Consider the following 5,671-nt stretch of genomic DNA (forward strand, 5'->3'; position numbering starts at 1 on the left):
TTTTTTTTTTTTTTTTTTTTTTTTTTTTTTTTTGAGTTTGGTAACTACCACAATGTGGACCAGACAAGCTCACCCGTTCATCATGATCAAGACACAAGAGGATCATCGGTTAATCTGTGCACAGGAAGTAAGATAACAAATGAGGTAGATGAGCTCACCCGTTCATCGTTATCAAGACACATGAGGATCATTGATCAATCAACGACATTAGTTTTTTTTTCTTTTCTTTTTTTTGAATATTTCTGACTAGCACAAGAGACGTGAGAGGTCCATGAGTCACCAATGAAGACAGGAAGAGAGGGTCACAACCAAATCCATCTGCAAGAACAACTTTAACAAACAACATAAAGTGTGGGTAAAAGTGATACTGAATTCCTTGGAACAACGATCCCTTGAAGAGCACGATGGTCAGCATTCACCAATACTAAGAGAATTTTTTAAGGTTGTAAAAGTAGCAACATCAAGAGGTTTAGTGAATATATCAGCTAGCTGTTTCTCAGAGTCAACATGAAGTAATTCCACAAGCTTTCTTTCAACTAATTCTCGTATGAAATGGTGTCTAATGTCAATGTGCTTTGTGCGAGTGTGTTGGACTGGATTCTTAGCAAATTAATAGCACTGGTGTTGTCACAATGAATCAAAAGGGTTTTAGTGGTGATACCGTAATCAGCGAGCATTTGTTTCATCCAAAGAAGTTGAGTGCAACAACTTCCCATAGCGATTTACTCAGATTCAGCTGTTGACATAGAGACAGAATTTTGCTTCTTGCTATGCCACACAATGAGATTGTTTCCCAAGAAGAAACAACCACCAGTAGTGCTTCTGCGATCATCTGTTGAACCTGCCCAATCTGCATCACAAAATCCCACAAGACTCGAGTTAGTTTGTTTTGTGTAATACAAACCATGATCCAGGGTACCTTTGACGAACTTAATAATTTGTTTAACAGCAGTCAGGTGTGACACACGGGGGCTGGATTGGTAACGAGCACAAACACCTACACTATAACACAAATTAGGTCGACTCGCCGTAAGATACAACAGACTTCCTATCATCCCTCGATAGAGTCTCTCATCCACTTTTAGACCATCTTCGTCTCTGGTGAGAATACACGACGTGCTCATAGGAGTAGTCTTGGGCTTGCTTGTTTGCATTTCAAACCTTTTCACCAGCTGTTTGGCAAAAGTACTTTGAGAGATAAAGATGCCATCATCTGTCTGTGTGATCTGTAAACCAAGGAAGTAACTTAGCTCACCGCACATACTCATTTCAAACTCCTTTGTCATGGTTCTGACAAACATATCAACCAGTTCCTTTCTTGTGCTTCCAAAGACTATATCATCCACATAGATTTGAACAATCAGAATGCCAGACGAATTTTGGTGAATAAAAAGTGTTTTATCAACACTTCCTCGTACAAAGCCTTCTTGTAACAGAAACTGTGTCAATCTCTCATACCAAGCACGAGGAGCTTGCTTAAGGCCATAGAGTACCTTTTTCAGTTTATACACATGATCAGGATGGCGTGGGTCCTCAAATCCTTTTGGTTGAGACACGTAAACCTCTTCTTGCAACAACCCATTTAAGAACGCACTCTTGACATCCATTTGATAGAGTCGAATGTTGAGTAAGCATGCTATACCGAGTAAAAGACGGATGGACTCCAAACGCACCACTGGTGCAAAAGTCTCGTCAAAATCAATACCCTCAACCTGCGAGTATCCTTGAGCGACTAATCTGGCTTTATTACGAACAATGTTTCCCTCATTGTCAATTTTATTTTTAAAAATCCATTTTGTGCCAACAACATTCACATGAGCAGGTTTTGGAACAAGATCCCACACATCAAGTCTTGTGAACTGCTCTAACTCTTCATGACAAGCACCATACCAGAATTCATCATTAAGAGCAGCTTGAATATTCTTTGGTTCTAGTTGGGACACGAAGCAAGAATGTTGAAGCAGTTCGACCTGTGCTACAAAACACGATTGTTGCAGCATTTCCTGAAAGTTCAACTTGACATGTCGAGTAGTTCGCTCATCCATATTCCCAATTATATCTGCAGCAGAGTGATTTTTGTGAACTTGCAGTTGATTTGGTACATCCAGGTCTTTTGGTGACTGATCCTTATTGTCTTTTACACACAACGTAATCTCATCTGTTTTCTTCAGAATATGTGGTTCTTCAGCTGGCAACTGTTGTGTCTCTTGTTCATCATCTTCAAGACGAATCAACACAGGGCGACTTCTGTCATCAAATACGACATTCACTGAGTCAACTACCATTCTAGTTCTTTTGTTATAAACTCTGTAGGCAGTACTGTTAGTGGCATAACCCAGGAACAACCCTTCATCACTTCTAGAATCAAACTTGCCCAGATGATCCTTATCATTCAGTATGTAGCACACACATCCAAAAATATGAAAATATGACAAATTAGGAGATTTGCCTTTCCAAATTTCATAGGGTGTGGTCTTAGTCCCTGGTTTGACATATACTCTATTGATAACATAGCAAGCTGTGCTTACAGCCTCTGCCCAGAACTTTTGTGGAACATTGTTGCCGTGAAGCATGGCTCGAGCCATTTCTTGTAAAGTTCTGTTTTCCCGTTCTACAACCCCATTTTGTTGTGGTGTTCTTGGAGCTGCATACTGATGGCGAATACCTTGTCTATGGCAGAATTTCTCAAACTCCTCATTCTGAAATTCACCTCCATGATCGCTCCTGATCTGAATGATACTTCCTTTTTCAGTCTGAAGTTGTAGTGCAAGGATCTTGAAACTCTCTACTGCTTCTGATTTCTCTCTTAAGAACCTCACCCAAGTATACCTTGAGAAGTCATCGACCAGGACAAAATTATACTTCTTTCCGTTTATGCTCTCAATCTGGACAGGACCCATGAGATCCATATGAATCAACTCAAGGACCCTTTTTGAAACGATATCTGGAACTTTTCTGTGATTTACCTTGATTTGTTTCCCTTTATTGCATGCTTCACACACAGAATCGAGTTTATCACCAAGTTTAGGTACCCCTCGAACCAAACCTCCATTCACTATTTTAACAAGACTTTGCACATTCATGTGTCCCAATCGCTTGTGCCAAAGTTCAACCTCAGAAACATTTGCAGCTAAGCATGTTGATGAAGGTTTCCACATGTAGCAGTTATTCCCTGACCTAACACCAAACAAGACGGTGTTGTTGTTCTCATCTACTGCTTGACAATCAACCTTAGTAAAAATTACTCTCAGACCTTCATCACATAATTGACTGATGCTAATCAGGTTTGCTTTTAATCCTTCTACATAGTATACATTGATTAATGATGGCTGATTATCATTCTCAAGTTGTCCTTTACCTCTAATAGACCCTTTTCCTCCATCACCGAATGTTACCTTTCCACCTGGAATTTCTTCATATGCTGATAGGAAATTTGGATTCCCTGTCATGTGACGTGAACACCCACTATCAAAGTACCAAGGGTTACCACCCTCACTGCTTGCAGAAGTAAAAGCTACTTGTGCTTTAAGAACTTCTTCCACACTGATTATTCTAGAGAAATTACAGCAGAGATTTATTTCTTCAGATTCTTGGACTGCTTGATCATATTTCAGCTCATTGTTCTCGGAATCCTTACTGTATAGATCTCTCTTAGCTACCCAAAATTGGCAGAAGTGAAATGGATCGACGAAGCATTTTCTAGCCATCCAAAGCTCCTTGATCTTGCTCTTAAATTTGTAGCAAAACCTGCGGACATGACCTGCATTACCACAGTGAAAGCAGGTGTACTTCCTTCTTTCTCTTTTAGAATCTGACCAGACTTTCTGAGAATTATCGAATCTGTTTTGAAGTTGTCTGTTTCGTGTTGGTACTGCAACCTTCCTCTGTAGTTCAACTTTGCCCAGAATGGTTGACTCTGCTTCATGAGTAACTTTGCTTTTCACAAAGCTTACTGCCTTATCACGTGATAGAAGATCCGCATCCTGCCTCTTGTCATAACCCAGACCTCGATGTTGGGATCCTACAATTCCCATTGAAAGAATCTCATCCAGTTTTTGTCCACCATTGTTCAACATCCTGATTTTTTTATGATTCTCATTCAGTTCTCTTTCAAGATTTGTTGATCTTTCCTTCTCCAAGCCATACTGTTCTTGAAGGTTTCTAAGCTTTTTCTCAAACAATTCCTTTTCAGCATGACGTAGTTCCTTGCATTTTGAGACTTCAGCCGTACTTTCTTCCAACATACTAACTTTGGCTTCCAATTTCAATTTTCCTTGATAAGCAGCACTTTTTCATTACACAGCTGAACCCAATTGTCATACAGTACACAATAGCTCTCTTTAGTGATCAACTCTTCCTCATCATCATCTGAGCTTTCGGCAGGTGCATCATCACTCTTAACACTAAAGGCAAACAGATTTAGCATCCCTTCTTCTTCATCACTTTCAGAGTCTGAGTCACTGTAACTGATAAATGACTTATTCTTTGCTTTTTGTAGATTTGGGCATTCAGTCTTTAGATGTCCAAAGCCTTTACACTCAAAGCATTTCATCTCTTTTCTTTTTGTCAACGGGCATTCAGGTTTGTAGTGTCCGTACCCACTGCACTCATGACATTGCACTTCTTTTCTATGGTCAGCCTTCTCCTTCTCGGTTCTGTTAAAGCGATTGCCTGATCTTTCTCCTTCGTTCCTGTTCCAGCGAGAAGACTCTCTACCTTGACCTTTTTCAACTCGCTTCAATGCTTTCCCGAAATTCCTTGCCATCAAGGACATGTTTTCTTTAATCTCTTTCAGCTGGTCACTTGTGTTATCTACCTTGAAAGCTAACCCTTTCCCGTGAATTCTTTGTTCTTCAGCAACTTCCATCTCTTCCGACTTCAGCATACCAATAAGATCTTCAAACTTCAAAGTATCTGTGTTTCCAGAGACTCTCATAACAGCTTTATGTGCTGCATATTTAGATGGCAGACATCTAATCAATTTCTTAACCAGCTTTGACTTCTTATATGTCTTGCCAAGATTCTGTGCATCATTGGCGATAGAGCTCATCTTAGCACTGAACTGAGATATTGTTTCATCTGGATCCATCCTTAGAACTTCAAATTGGGAAGCAAGCTGATCCAATCTTGTTCTTATAACAGTTGAATTTCCTTCATGTGACTTCTGCAGGATATCCCAAGCTTCTTTAGCTGACTCACACCCTTGAAGAAGTTTGAACTCATCATCATCTACAGCTCCAAAGATAGCATTAAGAGCCCTGGCATTGTATTTAGACAAATTCTTTTCCTCCACTGTCCAGCGTGCCTTAGGTTTAGTGATCTTGCCACCTGTTTCCGTTTTCTCATATGGAGGCTCCCAACCTTCTTCAACTGCCGTCTAAGCATCTTCACCTAGATTGCGGATCAACTGAATCATACGGACCTTCCAACGACCGTAGCCTCTATCATCAAGCATGACCGGCTTCTGATGAATCACCATTTCATTAGCTGACTCCATCTTTGTCTCAGAATCTCAACCTGTTTTGAGTATCAAGCTCTCGTCGGTTGACTGCTCTGATACCAATTGTAAAAACAGAGTACAGCCAACTATGAACAAAACTTGTTCTAATATTAAGAATCACTTAAACCACCTTACAAGATGTGTTTAATCAGCTTTACACACATTCAATCA

This window comes from Camelina sativa, chromosome 9 (assembly GCF_000633955.1).
Source record: "Camelina sativa cultivar DH55 chromosome 9, Cs, whole genome shotgun sequence".
Lineage (NCBI taxonomy): Eukaryota > Viridiplantae > Streptophyta > Magnoliopsida > Brassicales > Brassicaceae > Camelina > Camelina sativa.